Here is a 19,390-nt window from a genome sequence, read left to right as displayed (position 1 = left end):
TAAGAAAGGTATTAGCACTCTTACATCACCCGTTTTAAGAATGGTACCAATTAAACATGTGTAATCCTTTAATTTTGATGATACAATTTTTTATATTTAAATTTAATTTCTTAAAATTTATTTAAAAAATATTTTTTTGTTGTGAAATTAGTATTATTATTATTTCGTATTCTATAAATTCTCCAACTCTTTGGCAAAATTTATAGAAAATCATTATTTAGAAAATATTTCAAAAAAATTGACTATTCACAAAATTCTCGAAATCTCGTCATAAGATATTTTATTTATTTGTTTTAAAAAGAATTTTAGGAACACCATGACTCTTTGGTGAGTTCCCAAAATTTATTAAATAAATTTTAAAATTATCCTGACTTTTCGACGAAACCCTAAAAATTTTGAATAAGTTTTAAGATGATCCTAACTTTCTGACAAGATCCTAAACAAAATCATTTTTTTTATAATTAAGAGATTTAATTAATTAGTTTTTATTGTGATTATTTTAAAATTTTTTATTTTTTATTATTTAATTATTTTTATTATAAAAAATTTATATTATCTCGACTCACCAATGAAATCTAAATATTAATCTCGTGATTGTATTGATGAAAATCAAACTCTTTCAATTTTCTATATATTTTTTAAAATTTATTCAAAATATCAATTATTATTATTAATTTTTCATTTTTATTTTTTTATTATTGTTTTACATTGTTTAAATCAACCTTTGTTCTAGTAAAAATAATTTTGGATTATCCCAACTTTATGGTGAATCCAAAAAATTATTTTTACCTGTAATAATTAAAGAAAACTAAGCTTTTTTAGCTTTCTCTAAAAATTATATTTAAAAAGATTCATTTAAACAATTTTATCATTTTTTATTTTATTTATCATTTGTTATTTAATTATTTTTTAGTAAAACTTATTTTTTAAATTATCCCAATACTTTGGTGAAATTTAAATAATATTTTTGCTAGTAATAAAATTTTATTTTTCTTAAATAGCTATTATTATTAATTTTTTTTGCATATTATATTTTTTAGGTCTTTATTTTATTTTATTTTTATTTTTATTTTTATTTATTTATTTTTAAAAGAATTGTTACTAGTAATAATATAAAATAACAATAATAACAATAACAATAATATCATTAAAAAATCAGCACAAAATAAATAAAATCAAAATAAAAATAAAAAAGAAAAAAAAAAAACTTATGAAACGGGTCAAGTTGGCAGGTGGGTCAGTGCGTAGATCTTGCACAAGTCGAGCATAGACACTTAAAACGGCATCGTTTTGGAATTCCTACAAAAGGCTTATTTCAGTTTTTTTTTAATTTTTTCTTTCCTCTCTCTCTACCCTAAAGTTTTTTTCTCTAAACCTAAACCTTTCTTGCCGGTAGCTGTAGTTACTTAGTTTTCAATTGGTTGCTACTGTGCACTGATGGCCAAAAACTTCAATCGGTGCCAAAAAATTCAAAAATTCTTAGATTCCAACGATAAACCCAAATTTTGGTCGCCAAAAAATTGAACGGTCGTCAAAAAATTCAAACTTTTCAATTTTCGAAGACCTAAAAAATTTTTAAAAATTCCAAAAAAAATCCCAAACCGATCCTTTTGGTTTTTTAAACATTCCTTCAAACCTAGATTTTTCAAAAAAAATCTCAAACCTCCTAGATAGAAAATTTTATTCTCAGGGTTTTTTTTATTGTTTCTAAAAATTTTTTTTATTTGCTGTTGGTTCCTCCTTAAGAGGACTTAGATTGTTTTTGTTTTTGTTTTGGAGAACCCCTAGATTTCTTTTTTTCTTCCTATTCTTTCCCTATTTTTGCAAAAATTAGCTTTATTTATAGAGCTTCTAAGATTCAAGATCCTATATCTCCTAGGATCTTTTGTGAAAAATTTGGATCTTATCCGGTAACTTTTGGTCACCGCATTTTATGCCACCATGTTAGGCAGTGTCAGAGAGAAAAAATATCACTCGACAGCTTGATTTCAACTACTAGAGTTGAAACCAATCTTTTCTTTTTCACTTTTTTTTTTTAAGATTAATTAATGATGATGATGATGATGATGATGATGATAATAATAATAATAATAATAATAATAATAATATTTATATTAATATTAATATTAATATAAATATAAACAAAATCACATCAGTCAAAATTGGTGTCCACAAGGGATAGACAAGCTTAAAATAAGTGTATAAGGGTAATTAATGCCAATGATCATTTTTCATTTGAAGGATTCACTCTAGGTATATATTCCTTATCTAAACTCAGATTTTGTTGATTTTTTGAGCTACTTTTAAAGTTTCCAACTACTTTTTCAGCGAAATTTCTAGAAACCGACGACATTTTCTAGTTTTTAACCAAGCCTCTTCTTAGAAAGAGAAATAGAAGTGAGGGGTAAAAAGGAAGGAAAGATGAAAAAAGAAGCAAATTTTGAACTTTTTATACTACCACAGAAGCAATGTCGTTTTGCTGTTAACTTACCTAGGATCTGCATGTTGCCTCGTTTTAAGACCTGACTCGTGCCACATGGCCTAATAAACCGCGACTTCTATTGAAAGCTTAAGCCAAGCCGATCATTCCAATCACTCCTCTGTGCTTGCAACAGCCCATCCTAAGCCAAGCAAGTTGAGTTGAGCCAGGGTATTTTTTTCATTTATTTATTATTTTGTATATTTATTTATTTTTTTTTATTTGTCAAATTAATATTATTTATTCATTTAAGTATTTATTTAATTTTAAATAAGTTTTTCTCTTCAACAATTTATTTTTTTTTGTTATGAAAGTTGAAATATCTTTAAATAAGAAAATTTGAAAATATGATGAGAATGTTAAAATATTAATTTTTCTCTCAAGATAGATTTTAAGAAAATTTGAGGAAAAAGTTGAAATATTAATTTTTTCTTAAATAAAAAATATAGCAATTTCAAAAACCTAAGGAAAGAGTTAAAATATTAATTTTCCTTAAATAAAAAGCTTTCCTTAAATAAAATATATATTTTAAATTAAAGGGAAGAGTTGAAATATCAACTTTTCCTTCAGAATAATTTCAAAAGTTGTGAGAAAAGACTTGAAATATTAATTTTTTCAATAAAAACAAATTTCAATGGATCTAGGAAAAAGTTGAATTATCAATTTTTCTTTAAAAAAAAATTACTTTTTTGTGAATTTGAGGAAAAAGTTGGAATACCAATTTTTCCTTAAATTGAATAATATTTTAGAGAAAAAGTTAAAATACTATTTTTTTAAGAAAATTTTAAAGAAAATTTATAAGGAAAGTTAAAATATTAATTTTTCCTTATAATAAAATTTTTCTAAAAATTCAAGAAAAAGGTAGAAATATCAATTTTCCCTTAAACCAAAACCAATTCCAAAATAAAAGGAAAAGTTGAAATATTAATTTTTTCATTTAAATATTTTTCAAAAAATAAAAAAAAATGGAAATATCAATTTTCCTATTTAAATGTTTTTCAAAAATAAAGGAAAAAATTAAAATATCAAATTTTCTATTTAAATATATTTCAAAGAAATATGAGGAAAAGTTGAAATATCAATTTTCTTTTTTAAATATTTTTCAAAGATTTTTTTTGGGAAAAGTTGACATATCAATTTTCCTATTTAGACATTTTTAAGGAAAAAGTTGAAATATCAATTTTTCCTTGAAATTAAAATTTTCTGGAATATGTGAATTTTGATAAAACATGTGTTAAATAATCTGACGACAAAGCTTTTGTGAGTGAAATAATTATTTTCTTGTATGCTCTTGAGATGAGGAGATTCTTTTAATTTGCTACCAAAATATTGCATTCAATTAATAGTAATTCCTAATAATTAAATTATTTAAGTGAAATTAAGCTAGTACCTTCATTTGAGTGGGCGTTGTGAGAGTGTTATAACATTCCTTACATAATACTTCCAAACCTAGTTCTAGTTTCGTAGAGTTGAATATGCCTTCTAAAAAAGCCAAAGTCAAACTTGGAATTTCTTTTTAAAATGAGACGATTCAAGTAGGTAGCTAATCGCATCTAAATAAAAAAGATTAGTGGTGACTCTTTAAATTATGTTTAGCAATAGCTCTAAGGATTTAAACATTATGATAGTTTGGTGACTCCATTGGGGAAGTCGAGAGTTAGGCTAGTAAATGATTTCATGTTTTCCAAGCCTAACTTAATAAATTTATAAATTTTTTATTTGTTTCTTGTATTTTATTATTATCATGTTATATATTATCCTCCATCTGCATATGCATAATATGAACTCTATACCCAAGCTACGTCCCCCTTGGAGGGAGTAAAGTACCTAAGCTTTCGTGAAGTTTTAATGCCTCCATAGTGACTAGTTAAATACTCTCACTCAAATTGAACCATTTCCAATTGTAGCCTATAATAGGCGAGGATTGGGGTGCCTTACTAGTTTGTGATAGACCATTATGTAAGGAATAATTTAGGAACCTTTAGACTACCTATCTTAAACCACATATAGCAAGCTTTAGGAAAACTTAACCCATAGGTAGAGTCATATTTCCCTTTACCCTTAGAATTGATCAAAAGTTTAGGATTCATTTTTACTTTCTTATTATATATCATGCTATAACTTATTTATTTTGTTTTAGTGTGCTAACTAATTTTTCTTTTTGTCTGTTCCATTTTTGCAAGATCCATCCTCATACCATAAAGTTGCATAAAGATTATTTGCCTTAAATAGTCATCAACAAAGTGTTTTTCATGGAATCTAAAGAACGGCTAGTCTACTCTTCATCTATACTAGCTCCCTATGAATCTCTAAATAAAGTGAAAGCTCAATCTAAAAGGGAACAACAAAAGGAAGGAAATTGGCTACCAATTAATCATGTCTCTACCTTATCTAAAAAGATATCTCTCTTTCTAAAACTAAATGATTTGAAAATTTTGGCTAATGTATGGAAAAAGATAGGATTATTGAGATAGGAAGATTTCTACCTGAATTATGGACATATAACACATCTTCTTTCGATAAAAGTCAAAAATCAATTAATTAGATTAGTGATTCAATTTTGGGCCCCTTCATACAAATGTTTCATTGTCAATGAAGTCGATATGGCACCAACCATCAAAGAGTTTTCGACTCTACCTGGGTTACACCTTAACACCCTGATAAAATTCATGTCAAAAAGCATAAGTCAAGGTTTCATAAGAAGCTGGCAAATCTCATGGATATTGACAAAGAGATCATGGATTCACAACAAAGAAAAAGCAAGAACATATTTGCTTGCCTTGGAAATTCTTTCATGATTTTCTTGTCTAACATCCCAATGATGAGTAAGGATTAGATGTGTTTGCTTTAGCCATCTATGGGATAGTGATCTTTCCAAAAGTTTTGGGCTACATTGAGATAGTAATGGTTGACTTCTTTAAAAATATGGGGAATGGTTGCAATCTTTCATTAACAATGTTGTCAAAGACTATCAGATCATTAAGCTATTATTGCCAAAATGGAGGTCACTTCACAAGATGTGTACTGCTATTATATTTATGGATGAAAATCCATTTCGAGTGTAAAAAAAATGCATGTTCAAAACTTTACTTTCATAATCGAGTACCCATTAAAGAGTTTTGTGAAAGTGAATGGTCAAAGCAAAAGTCTAAGAATAAATGGGTAGCTTTCCTATAAGGGTTGACAAATAATAAGGTAAAGTGATTAGTCTCATGATTGAATAGATTGCCTATGTTATACCAATGTGGAGAGGAGACTATGGTTCCACTTTTGGGCCTATGGGGTAGAACAATTCATCCTTATGATGCATAAACTTCACTAGTCAAATTTTTCTTACAGAGAACCAAAAGCATTCTATAAGGTAGGTAATGCGATCAAGGCATGGAAAAGTCCTCAAGGTTGAGCCCTGAATCCTTCATTGATAAGGTCACTAATGAATACTTGGTTTAAAAGGAAAATTGAGGAAAAGAAGTCATGTTCACTCCTGAAAATTTTCCACAACCAATGGATGGTAAGCTTGAAGAAATGCCTTCAAAACTGCAGCTTTCAAAAAAAAAGTTTGAGGTTGAAAGAGAAAATTTGAAGCAAAGGATTTAGAAGCTTCAAGAAGACAAGGATCGATGGAAGGATAGAGTTGAAAAACAAGAAGTCAGGTTTGCAAAATTGCTAAAAAGCACAACATAGTTGTTAAAGACTTAGCGTAGCTACACCAAAAACATAAGAGCTTATGTGTGAAGGTCAATGAGATAACAATTATGGAATTGACTAATGAGAACGAGCACCTAAAGAAAGAATATGTTGAGTTAGAGGAAGAACTCACCCAGGTTCAAATAGAAAATAGCATGCTAAATAGTTACATAAGCAAGTTAAGGTAAAGACTGAATGAACAAGAAGACTACATCATTGTATTGGTTAAAGAACATAAAGAATTATCGTATCAAGTATGGTGTGGTCACTATAAGGGAATATGTCTTTAGCAGCCTTTTTTTTCACAGTTAGCGATGTTTATAAATGCCACTAAAGTATTTGCAGCATTTACCAAAAACACTACTAAAAGCATCGTCTATACCTACATCGAGAATATAGCAACGTTTTAGGGAAAAATGTTGTTGATCACTAAGCTAGCATGTTTACAAGCACAAACACCACTAAATTTAATTATTTTTTTGGTAATAAATACAGTTAATTTTTGGTCATTTAGCAACGTTTTTCAATACAAAATACTGTTAAATTAAGAAATTTACTTTTTGTTTTTATTTCTTCCAATATTTACTACTTAATTGAATAAAAAATTAGTGAAAGAAATAAAAATAAATTTAAATTCATAAATTGAATATTATATATATATAAATATCTAAATATATTATTTGTTCTAGTATATATGTAACACAAAGTTTTATACAAAAACAATCAAATTCTTTTAGTACATTAACCAAAAATTTAAAATATATGAAATTGATGAAAGTTTAGACATGGAACACTGCCATTTGATGAAGGTAAGCATTAAATAATGTTTCTATTGGTAGATTGCTACAAACATTCTCCAGTTTATAAATCTATTTTTAACTTAGAGTAGCAAAAAAAAAAAAAAAAGGATTGTTTATTGCATAGTTCAACGCAGATCTAGCTAAGTTCAACACTTGCATGTCAAACTTGTTCCTTGATAGATATAGGAACTAATCTCATTCAACTTTCTCAAACCCACAAATCTTGAAAAACTTGACACCTCCTTTTAAAGAACCAACTCTATCCTATTAATACAACAGAATGAAAAACATAGACCAAAATCACTATTAGTTAACAAATTTAATCATGAGATGTGAGCATAAAAATATAAAATGTACAAAAGTTAATTGCAACTAAACATACTTTAGAATTCATCTGTTGCAAATTAAAACATATGATTGCAATTTGATGAAATCCCACTGCAAATTAAACCACAAAAATAAAAAAATATGGATGGAAATGATGGATCGATGATTTAACACAAGGAAATGATGAAGATGAAAGTCATCATATATATATATATATATATATACGTACGGTTATTTCCTTCTGGTGTGCAGCCAACAATGCCATGTGTTTAAGATCAAGGCATTAATTCTTTTCCATAATTTGGAACCTTCAATTGAATCGAGCTTCAGAACTTGCCCGTTTAGCATGTTTACAAGATCCACTAGGAATGGAGAACATCACTTTAGCATTGTACTCCTGCCAATTCACATTTTATATAAAAAAAATAATTTATTAGCTTTTAAAAATGTTGATCCTACCTAAAAAAAGTTTAAAAATTCAATCAAATAATCAAAAATGAACAATAACCTAACTAGGACTTTTTCAAATTTGAAAGTTGATGGAAATGAATTCATACTAATCCACCAAAAAAATTAGAGATACCTCATAATTAAAACGAATCATCCCTAATACTATGGTATGATTAAATCATGACATCACACACGGATCAATTGTATTTTTCCTTTTGGCAAACCGAAGGCCAAAAAAAAAAACAATTCTATATTTTTTATGTGGACAAATTGTGTAGGGAGAAGCCAACCCAGGCAATAGGTACTTTCAACTCCAACTCCTAACCTCAATAAGATCGTAAGAAAATAAACCAAACCCATTACATATATATATATACACACACATACATATATATATATGTACATGTATATATATTTGAATCTTGATATTTATCAGTCCAATGTTGAAATTTATCAATCTTTTTATTAAATCAAATGCCCCTTTTGTTCTTTTCCTTTACAGTTTTAAAGCTAAGATCATTGAACTTGCAGAATTTATTTGCAAATAAGGGGCAAAAATCAAAGCAATCATGTTAAGCACACTTCATTTCAACATAAATTCAATCCATTTTCACATTAAGAACAAGACTTACCATGATGACGCACTGCCTCTCCCTCTTCGTTATAAAACTTCTTGGTCAAGTAAATCTTATTATTAATACCAAGCAATCCATTGGAGCTTCTAATTAATACCAGGCAATTTATCATGCTGTTCAGTACATTGGCTGTCTACATTCATATAAGCAAAAAAATGATTAGGAGATCGACATGCTAAGTAGAGCCTTTCTTTGTGTTTGGCTTTGTGCAACATTTCATTAATGTACTATACAAGATATTAAGGCCAAGAACGATCTAAGATAATTAATAGTTCAATTAATACTAAAATAATTAACTGTAAATCAATCATGTGCTTGAACATGTACACAAGTAGGGAAAAAATGAAAAATCAAAACCAGTGAGACAAAGGAGCCTATAAACTACAGATAATACAAATTTAAAAGAGTAGATACCATTCCTCCCTCCTCTCTTTCACCCCATAGAGAACCTTGTTCTCTTTAGATATGAACTATTAACCCCTTGTTATTAACTAGCAAGTAGTTGCTAAATTATTACACGTTTAAGATACTGACATGAGTATATGAAAAAATCTTTAACCTTGCCAAATTATTTGATGACTTATATATAACATTGAAAAAACTAGAAATAGGTTTGATTTCTTCATTTTCTTCAAAAAGGAAAAAAAATGGATAGGTCAAGAGATATGATAGGAAGAACAAAAAATAATGAAAGAAATGTTAGAATGGATAACTTTAACAACTAAAAAGTCATCCTTATCAGACACAAGTTTTGTGCATTCCAAGAAGATAGTTTTTAGTAAAATTGAGTATAATTGCCAAAAATTAATAACTAAGGCCCTCTTAAAGCACCGAAATCCATGAGCAAAATATCAACATAAACTCCCTTCTCAAACTCAAAATAAGTTTTGACAAAGTGTTCTTCAAGAGAAAAATCAGAGAATATCAAGCCTTAAGCAATGTTTCACACGAAAACAAGATAAACATCCACTAATCCATTTAAAGTAAGTCAAGAATCCAATTGTAGTGAAAGCTGAAAATACCTCAATGCCTATACTTAATTTCTCAGTATCAGCTTCAGTGTTCTCAGAATGTGACAAACCTGGTAAGTATTAATCATTCAAAATATTAAAATATGTAAAATATCATAACATAAAATACCTGCAAATGTTCATCCTATGACTGTAAAAGTTGGCACGGCAAAACCAGAAGCAACATGAATCTACTTGACATTTGCTTACCTTTGTTTTTGGTTTTTGGTGACCATAAAAGCAAATGACCGTTTAATGAATCTACTTGTTTTCTGTTTTTGGTTTAGCCGATGCCATGAGTTTTGCTTACCTCTAAAGTGTTTCTCTTGTACAAGTCCTCATTATTCAAATAATACCTACTTGACATTTGGCATTTTTTAATTTAATTATTTATGTATATAATAGAAAGATGCAATATTCAGAATTAAAAGTTGATAAAAATTGAAAAATCTATGAAACAAAATAGAAAAGCATAAGAAGCATGCAAAATAATTAGCCCAGACCGTCAGCGCGTATCCACCTCACCCCATATATCCCCTGAAAAGGATCCATCTTCATTTTGTAGCCTAGTAATATGTAACTTAGAGATTTAAGTAAAACATGAAAACCCTAAAGGCAGTTTACATTTAAATAGCCAACTGTAGTGAGTAAAAGAAATTACTAATATCATACATTAGAGTTATGCAAATCATTTTAAAACAACTCCAGAAATTGGATAATCATCATGGAATAATAGAAACTTTCTAGTGAAGAGCAAATAATTTCATCAATAGAACATATGAAAGGATACAAGTAGCAACCTTATTAATGTCAAGAACATCTAGCTTGTTGAAAAGGGCCAACACTTGCATAGCACTGAGTATACAGTATATGTGGGTCATGCCCAATATTACCAAAAAAACCATATGTATAAGAAAGTATCATCAAACTTCTTTAATATTATGATTTAATTAACTTAAATCTAGACATTTTTTTTTACTTACACTAATAATACTAACAATTAAATATAAAAAACTAAGCATTTCATGATCCATGAAATAACCTGATTTGCATTAACAATATCAAGCTTCCGCAAAAGATCCAAGGATGTTAATCCCCAATATGCCTCATTCATTCTTAGATGGCCTATCACCACCGATTAAAAAAATCCTTTCTCTAACAATAACAAACCGCAAAATAATCAACTTTAGATAAACTCAAAATAAAACTAGGATAAAAATTGAGTTTGAAAAATGTAAAACAAAAACTAAAAATCAAAGAGTTTGAAACTTACCTTTTCAATAGATAAAATGTACTTAACATGTTTGTCAGTCGCCAGCTCTCCCATCTATCATCTATTTTCCACATTAATTTACACAATCTTTAAGTGTTTGTAAAAACAGAGATTAAAACAAAATTTAAAATCAAAACCACTGAAGATTCAGTTAAAAGTTAAAAAGCTTGTAAACAAAAAATCGAAGAGTAAAAGGAATAACCTTTGAAGTAATAATAACAATTTTTATTACTATTACTTGATATGCTTGAACTTCAGAAATTGTTATCCATTTGTTAAGTAATACTAATAAGAGAAAAAGTGAAATCAAATACTTATCCTAAACTTCATCCAGAATATAATTAATCTTTAAAAGTTTTTTATTCTTTTTTCTAGAGAAAATTAAGGGAAAAATATTGAAAATAATAATTGAAGACTTCACTACCTGAAAAAGCAATCTTAAGAGAAAGATGATAAGAAAGTTAGTAAGAGAGAGGAAGATAAGGGTGGTTCCAATGGATCAAAGAGAGGAGGAAAATAAAGAAAGAGATAGGGGAAGCCACCAGTAGAAACTGTGCCACTGCCAATGATCGGAGAGTCAGGGAGTAAATGGATAAATAGTTAATAGAGAGGGCAAGGGCTGAAAGAGGGGCTAGATGAGAGAGTATGAATTAAGAAAAAGAATGGGAAAGGAAAAAGAAGGGAAAATGAATGAAAATCGAGAGGAAAATCTACAGCAAAAAAAGGCAAAAAGGGAAGAGAGGGAAAAAAAGTGGCTAGGTCGATTTCTAATTTTTTGAAGGAAATTATTGATGTTTGTACTTACAATCGCTACTAAATTCTATAAAGTAGAGGCATTTTTCATTAAAAAAGAAGTCGCTAAATGACATAAAATAATATGAAAATTTGTAGCGATGAGATGATCAATTAGTGACATTTGTAAATACAAATGTCACTAAATTATGAAAAAAAGGAGATGTCACTAAAGTTTACAAATTAGCAGTATTTTTAGTAATAAATGTCACTAAATTTTACAAATTAGTGGCAATTTTTAAAAAAAGGCCTCTAAATAACAAAAAAATACGCTCGATTTTAAAATAAATTTTATATAATTATATTTTTAAACTAATAAATTTTAAAGTTTGCAATTTTGTGGTGTTTGATTATAAAAACACTGTTAAATTTTACATTTTAGTGGTATTTACGTTTCCAAATGCTACTATATGTTTATTTTATGGCATTTGTTTGGAAACACTACTAAAGTTATAAAAACACAACTAGCAAACAGAAGCTAACGGCATTTATGGTAAAATGTCACTAAAAAAGTGCTACTAAATCTCCACTTTCTTATAATGGGTAAAAGAAAAATATAGGGAGACAAAGGCATATTTAGCACTTGGCAACACAAATCTACAAAGAGGTATGTAAAGTAAAGGAAATGGTTGAAAAGGCAAAAGCATTAAGGCAAGTGGTGAACCCAATAGGGAAAGATAGGCAGTGCTTGGGTTATAAAGTAGAAGGCTGGGAGAAGAGAAAAAGGTAAAAAAATATAAAGAAAAGAATGATGGTGAGGCTCAAAGGCTATGAACCAAAAACCTTATCGATGGTCATCTCACACCTTTATGATAGCTCTAGACCTAAAAGGTTCATGTATCTGGGTTCAGATGAAGACTTTGAATAGAAGCTAGAATTGAGCATAGAGAAGGCATTCATTAAGTTATCCATCTATGCAATTGGTGATAAAAATAAAAAGGGACATGAGCATAAGGTGTGGGTCTACCTTTGCTCATTAGGCTATAAGCTAAATAATTTAAGTGTCATTGAGAAGCTTACTATCCTTAAGACAAATTTAATGTAATTAACTCCCAATTGCTTATGTCCAAAGGCATTGGGATGATCTTTTATATATGAGCCATTTATTTTTTATTATTTCAATAAAAAATAAGAATATGCATTTTCATTCATTTTTTCTATTGCACTCATTTTCTATTTCCATCAAGCCAAGACATCTTGTTAATATTTCCTATTTCATTCAATTTTAGGTTCATAAATGAACATGAAGATAATCATGATAATGATCAATGGTTTAATTTTAAAAATTTGATTAATGCTTATGGACTTGATAATGAAAATAATTTTGAGGAATATGCTTTACCTCTAGATTTGATAGGATTAATTAAACAAAAAAATAAAATGATTAAGCCTCATCAGGAGATAATTGAATTGGTGAACTTAGGAGATAATGAGAATAAGAAAAAGGCTAAGGTTGGCACATCACTTTCATTGGTAAACAAACAAAAGTTAAAAGATCTGCTATGAGAATTTGTAAATGTATTTGCTTGGTTTTATCAAGATATGCCTGGACTTAGTACTGAAATAGTGAAACATAGGTTACCTTAAAAGCTAGAATACAAATCAATCCAATAAAAGTTGAGACGAATGAAGCTTGAGATGTTGTTAAAAATTAAGAAAGAGGTAAAGAAGCAATTTGATGTAGGTTTCTTATAAGTGGCCAAGCATCTGGAATGGATAGCCAACATAGTACTTGTCTTTAAGAAAGATAAAAAGGTACAAATATGTATTGATTATCATGACTTGAATAGAGCTAGCCTTAAAGATAATTTTTCTTTGTTTCATATCAACATGCTTGTGGATAATACGGCTAGACATTTTATGTTTTCTTTTATGGATGGGTTCTTGGGGTATAATAAGATAAAGATGGCCTAAGATGACATGGAGAATACTAGTTTCATAGCTATGTAGGGTATTTTTTGCTACAAAGTTATGCACTTTGGCTTGGAAAATACTAGGGTAACTTATCAAATAGCCATGTTGACACTCATTTATGCCATGATGCACACGAAGATTGAAGTGTACGTAAATGATATGATTGCAAAATATCATGAAGGAAAAGACTATGTCATAAACCTTAAGAAGTTGTTTAAGAGGTTGAGAAAATTCTAACTCAAGTTGAATCCAACCAAATTAGGGCTAAGTTAGGAAAGTTGCTATGCTTCATGGTCAGTGAAAGAGGGATTGAAGTTAACCTAGATAAGCTATGAACTATTCAAAATTTATCACCTACAAACACATCGAAAGAAGTTCGAGGCTTTCTGGCTAGATTAAACTACATTTATCGATTTATTTCTCAGCTTACCTATAAGTGTGATCCTATCTTTAAGCTTTTTTGCAAGAATAACCCTGATGAATGGAATAAAAAATACCAAGAGGCTTTTGGTAAAGTAAAATAGTATTTGTCAAATCTTATAGTGTTGGTATCGTCCGTTCTAAGAAGGTTACAATTTTATATTTGACGGTATATGAGAAGTTGATAGTATGTGTACTGGGGTAGCAAATTGAATCTGCCAGAAAAAAAGATCTGTATACTATAAGTAAGAAATTCATCAAATATGAGTCCAAATATTCTTCACTAGAGAAGATGTGTTATGCATTAGCTTTGATAGTCAAAAGATTCAGACAGTATATGCTTTACTATACCACTTGGCTTATAACAAAACTAGATCCAATAAAATATATCTTTAAAAAGCCTTTATTGTTTAAAAGAATTACTAGATGATAAGTAATGCTCTCAGAGTATGACATTGTAGATGTAAGCTAAAAGGTAATCACAAGAAGTGCTATAGCTGAGTTCTTCATAGATCATGTTGTTAAAAACTGTAAACTAATAAGGCTTGATTTCCTTGATGAATATTTAATGGTTGTTTCTCCACTTGAGAATGATTGGCATGATGAAAAGTCTTAGAGAATCTACTTTGATGAAGTTGCTAATGCCTTGAGGCATAAAATTAGGGCAATTTTGATCTCTCATGAAGAATGTTTCTATCTTATAATGATAAGGTTAAATTTCAATTGCACCAATAACATTGTTAAATATGAAGCCTATGTCATGGGTTTACAAGCTACTATAGATAGAAAAATTAAAGTATTAAAAATGTTTGGGGACTCAACTCTAGTCATATATCAGTTGAAAAGAGAATGGGAAACAAAGGATTCAAAACTCATCCTATATCATAAGTATATCTTAAAGCTAATTAAGTAGTTTAAAACTATTTAGTTTGAGCATTTACCTATTGAAGAGAATTAGATCATTGATGCCTTGACTACTTTAGCTGTAATGATTCGAATCGATGATAAAACCAATATTCAGCCCATCAAATTAGATGTTAAGGATGCTACAGCTCATTATTCTAATATGAAAGAGAAAAATGATGGGAAGTCATGGTATCATAATATCCTATTGTACATTAAGGATTAAGAATACCCGACCAAACAACTAAAAATGATAAAAGAGTTATAAGGATGTTGGCCATGGATGTTTTCTAGATGGTGATATCCTCTATAAAAGGAGTCAAGATCATGTGTTATTGAGATATGTAAATACAATCAAGGCAAAAAAAATTCTTAAAGAGGCACATGATAGGGTATATGAGGCACATATAAATAGACATATGATGGTGAGGCAGATCATAAGAGTTGGGTACTACTAGTTAACAATAAAAAGTAATCGCATTAACTATGCTCGAAAATGTCATGAGTGCTAGATCTATGCTAATAAAATCCATACTTTGCCTACTGTTTTACATGTTTTGGCACCACCCTAACCATTCTTTATGTGGGGCATGGATGTTATCAGTTCCTTTATCCTAAAGGCCTCAAATAGGCATAAGTTCATTTTTATGATGATAGACTACTTTACAAAATGGGTAAAAGCAGTTTCATTTGAAAGTGTGACACGATTTGTGGTTTGTAAGTTCGTAAAAGGAGAAATCATTTATAGATATAGACTCTTAGATAGGATTATTACAAATAATGCTAAGAACTTGAATAGTAAGATGATGAAGAAGATATGTTTTCAAGATTAAGTACCATAACCTTACACCATACTACCTGAAGATGAATGGGACAATTGAAGTGACAAACAAGAATATAAAAAAGATTCTTGAGAAAATGATCAAAACTTATAAAAATTAGCATAAGAAGTTTCCATTTGCTCTGTATGCTTATCAAACCTCAGTACATACCTTTATTAAGACAATCTTATTTTCTTTGATTTATGGGATGAAAGTCGTATTGCTAGTGAAAGTGGAAATCCCATCTTTGAAGGCTATAAGAGAAATTGGATTAGAAGAAGTCAAGTGGATTTAAAAGTACTATGAGCAATTAAATTTCATTGAAGAGAAAAGATTGACAGTATTGAACCATGGTAAGCTATATTAGAGAATAATGATGAGAGCTTATGATAAAAAGGTCTAACCTCATCATTTTTTAAAAGAAGAGTTGGTGTTGAAAAGAATTTCTCGAATCAGCATGATAGCAGAGGAAAATGAACTTCAAAATGAGAAGGGCCACATGTTGTGAAAATGGATTTTTCAGGTAAAACTATAATCTTAGTAGAGATGGATGGAGATTTTCATAACATCTAGATCTGAGGATCCACCACTAAACATTGACTTAAGGAGTCGCCACCAATTTTTTTTATCTAAGTGTGATTGGCCACCTAAGGAATCTATCATTTCAGGGAACACCTAAGTTTAAGGGTCCCTAAAAGAATAGATTCGGGTCTACTAACTAGAATAGGGTTCGAGAGTTCGATTACGTATGAAGAAGGTTATAGCACCCTTACAACGCCTATCAAAAGATGGTACCAGCTTAATTTTGTGCTATCCAATAAGCCTTAAAAATTTACCAAGTAATTAATTATTAGAAATTATTCTCAATTGACTCTAATACTTTTAGTAGAAAATTGAAAAAATTTCCTCACCTTAAGAGTATGCAAGAAAGCTATTGTTTCACTTACAGAGACTCCATCTTCGAATTATTTAACATTAAAAAAAATCCAAGAAAATAAAAAGGAAAAAGAAAAAAATAATTGCTTTTGTATAGGAAAAATTGATACTTTCAACTTTTCCCCAAAATATTTTTTAGAAACTTTAATTTCAAAAAAAAATTGATACTTTTAACTTTTCCTCAAAAATCCATTTTTTGAAACTTATTTTTAAGAAAAATTGATACTTTCAACTTTTCTCCAAAAACATTTTTTAGAAAGCTCATTTTCAAGAAAAATTGATACTTTCAACTTTTCCTCAAAAATATTTTTTTTGAATTTTATTTAAAGAAAATAAAAATAAAAATAAAATAAAAAGTATTAAACAATTCTAATCTAATCAATAAATAAATAAAAACTTAGGAACAGCTCGACTTAGCGGCTCGGCTCGACACGGCTTGAGGAAGAAAAGATGCCTTGAGACACTTGAGACCCTTTTTTTTTTTTTTGCTTTTTTTGTTTTTATTTTGTTTTTTTTTTGTTAAAATTTTGATCAAAGCTCCTCTAAGCAGAGGCTCAACAACTTTGAAAAATATAAACAAAGCTTCTCTAATCGGAGGCTCTATGACTTTTAAGGATAAACAAAGCTCATCTAATTAGAGGCTCTACGACTTTGAAAGATAAATAAAGCTCCTCTAATTAGAGGATCTATGACTTTGAAAAATAAACAATTCATCTAAACAAAGGCTCAACGACTTTTGAAAATAAATGAAGCTCCTCTAAACAGAAGCTCAATGATTTTTGGAAAATAAATAAAGCTCCTCTAAATAGAGGCTCAACGACTTTTGGAAAATAAATGGCTCCTCTAATCAGAGGCTCAACGACTTTTGAAAAATAAATAGCTCCTCTAATCAGAGGCTCTACGAATTTTAAAAAATAAACAAAGCTCCTCTAATCAGAGGCTCAACAACTTTTAAAAATAAATTGCTCCTCTAAACAGAGGCATCACAACTTTGAAAATAAATGGCTCCTCTAAACAGAGGCATCAACAACTTTTAAAAATAAATTGATCCTCTAAACAAATGCATCACAACTTTGAAAATAAATGGCTCCTCTAAATAGAGGCATCAACAACTTTTGAAAATAAATTACTTTTCTAAGCAGAAGCACCATGACTTCAAAAATAAATGCTCCTCTAAACAGAGGCACCAAAACTTTGAAAAGTAAATTGTTCCTTAACAATCATGTTCAAAGGAGTTATAGATCGTGACTAAAGGAATTTTGTAATGGGAACTCAAGGATTCATAATTTGAGTTCAACATTCAGAGGTTCAGATTCGCAAGAATCTTTCAACTTCGTAAGAATTTACTGAAATTTGATTCTCAAATTTTTAGTTTCATTAAAATCTGTAATATCTCAATATTTGCATTTGCAACTTGCAAGACTCGCATCCAACATTTAAATATCCTTATTTGAATTTTGGAGATTCATATCCAAAAGTTCAAGGCTTTTCAAAGGTTTTCATTTGGCAAACTTGGAATTCATATCCAAAAATCTAAAGCTTTTCATTTGAATTTTGGAGATTCACATCTAAAAATTCAAAGCTTCTCATTTGAGTTCAAAGGCTCACATGCAATAAAACTTAGAGTTTAACATCTAAGTTCAAAGGTTCTTATTTAAAACATTAGAAATTCATATCCAAAAAGTTGAAGCTTTGTATTTTGGAGATTCACATCGAAAAGTTTAAAACTTTTCATTTGTTCGAAGATTCACATTCGATGAACTTTAGGGTTTCACTCCTCAAAGATTCTCATTTTGAAACTTAAAGATTCTAATTTGAGTTCTCAAAAATTCTCATCAAAATATTCACAATTTGTTTTTCAAGTGACTCAAAAATTTGCATGAATGAATGTTATGACCAAAAATGCAAATACCTTCTTAATGATACAAATGCGACAACCTAGATTCTCATAGTGCCATGCATGTCCAAACAAAGTTTAATTCATCAAATTATGTGCATGTACTATTCTAGCAACGATGCCAACATGATACATGTAATGCAGATGTCAATAATATCATGAAATCCTAAATAATTATGGTACTATGGCTCTCAAAACTCCACCATTTTGTATTTCTTCCTTATTCAGTTTTTCAATACTTTGGGACAAGTTTCATCAATCGATCATCACTTGACCATCGTTCATGGGCTTTTCAGTACTAATAAATTTCAAAACAAGTTTCATCCACCATCACTAGGTCACTACTCATAGGTATCTCAACATTAACCATTTCGAGCAAACTTCATCATCCGTCACTAGGTTACGCTCATAGGTTTCTCAACCCTAACCATTTTATCCATTGATCCATATTATTTTCATCATTCAATCATAACTTGCAAGTCATGTCGATCGATTTATCCTTGTATTCATCACTTGTTGATCAACCCAACACCATTTTCATCATTTGATCACACCTCGTGTTATCTTAAATCATCCTTCTCAAGTTTTTACGATCTCTTTATTTTTTTTTATCATCTTGGATTTATTTTCAAATGAATGCAAGACTCTTTTAAGCACATATTCATTCATTCATTATCATTTCAATTCTTGACAAACACAATGCAACCAAACATTTCTTCGATTCACTTTAGAAATGTGAGAACAAAAGAGCGAATGGTGCATTAAGAGAATGAGAAGTGAATCTTGGTACCAAAGTAAATAGGAAAAGAAACAAGTTGGATGTATGACATTAGGACAAATGAATATTCAAACAATTAATTCAAGATTTTTTTCGAAAACTCATTCCATTGATTGTCAAAATTATTTTAAGCTCATCAAACTTTACCCCAGCTTTAGAGGATCTTTAGATGCATTGATATTCTATATATTTGAACTGTTCATCTAACTTTCAGCTTAGAGATTTGGTCTACCCAAATTGCCTTTTCGGATTTTTAATTTGAGTCTTC

At 29.2% G+C, this 19,390-nt stretch overlaps 1 long non-coding RNA gene across 3 annotated transcripts; it reads right to left on the bottom strand.

The window, feature by feature from the left end:
- Positions 1-7,272: 7,272 nt before the first annotated feature.
- On the bottom strand, positions 7,273-11,497 carry LOC111311163 (uncharacterized). 3 transcript variants are annotated; one of them, XR_016343429.1, is made up of 8 exons: positions 11,086-11,497; positions 10,662-10,722; positions 10,431-10,543; positions 10,189-10,243; positions 9,401-9,459; positions 8,376-8,511; positions 7,523-7,690; positions 7,273-7,404 (listed from the first exon to the last, which is right to left on the bottom strand). It is a non-coding gene; the product is annotated as an uncharacterized LOC111311163 (long non-coding RNA). The 3 variants fall into 3 exon arrangements; XR_016343428.1 differs by lacking the exon at positions 10,189-10,243; XR_002692617.2 differs by lacking the exons at positions 10,189-10,243; positions 10,431-10,543 and having other exon boundaries at positions 11,086-11,493.
- Between the last annotated feature and the right edge of the window lie 7,893 nt (positions 11,498-19,390).

Source organism: Durio zibethinus, chromosome 1 (assembly GCF_047325235.1).
Source record: "Durio zibethinus cultivar Kanyao isolate XHJ-2024 chromosome 1, ASM4732523v1, whole genome shotgun sequence".
NCBI lineage: Eukaryota > Viridiplantae > Streptophyta > Magnoliopsida > Malvales > Malvaceae > Durio > Durio zibethinus.
This window is presented reverse-complemented; position numbering and strand designations above follow the sequence as displayed.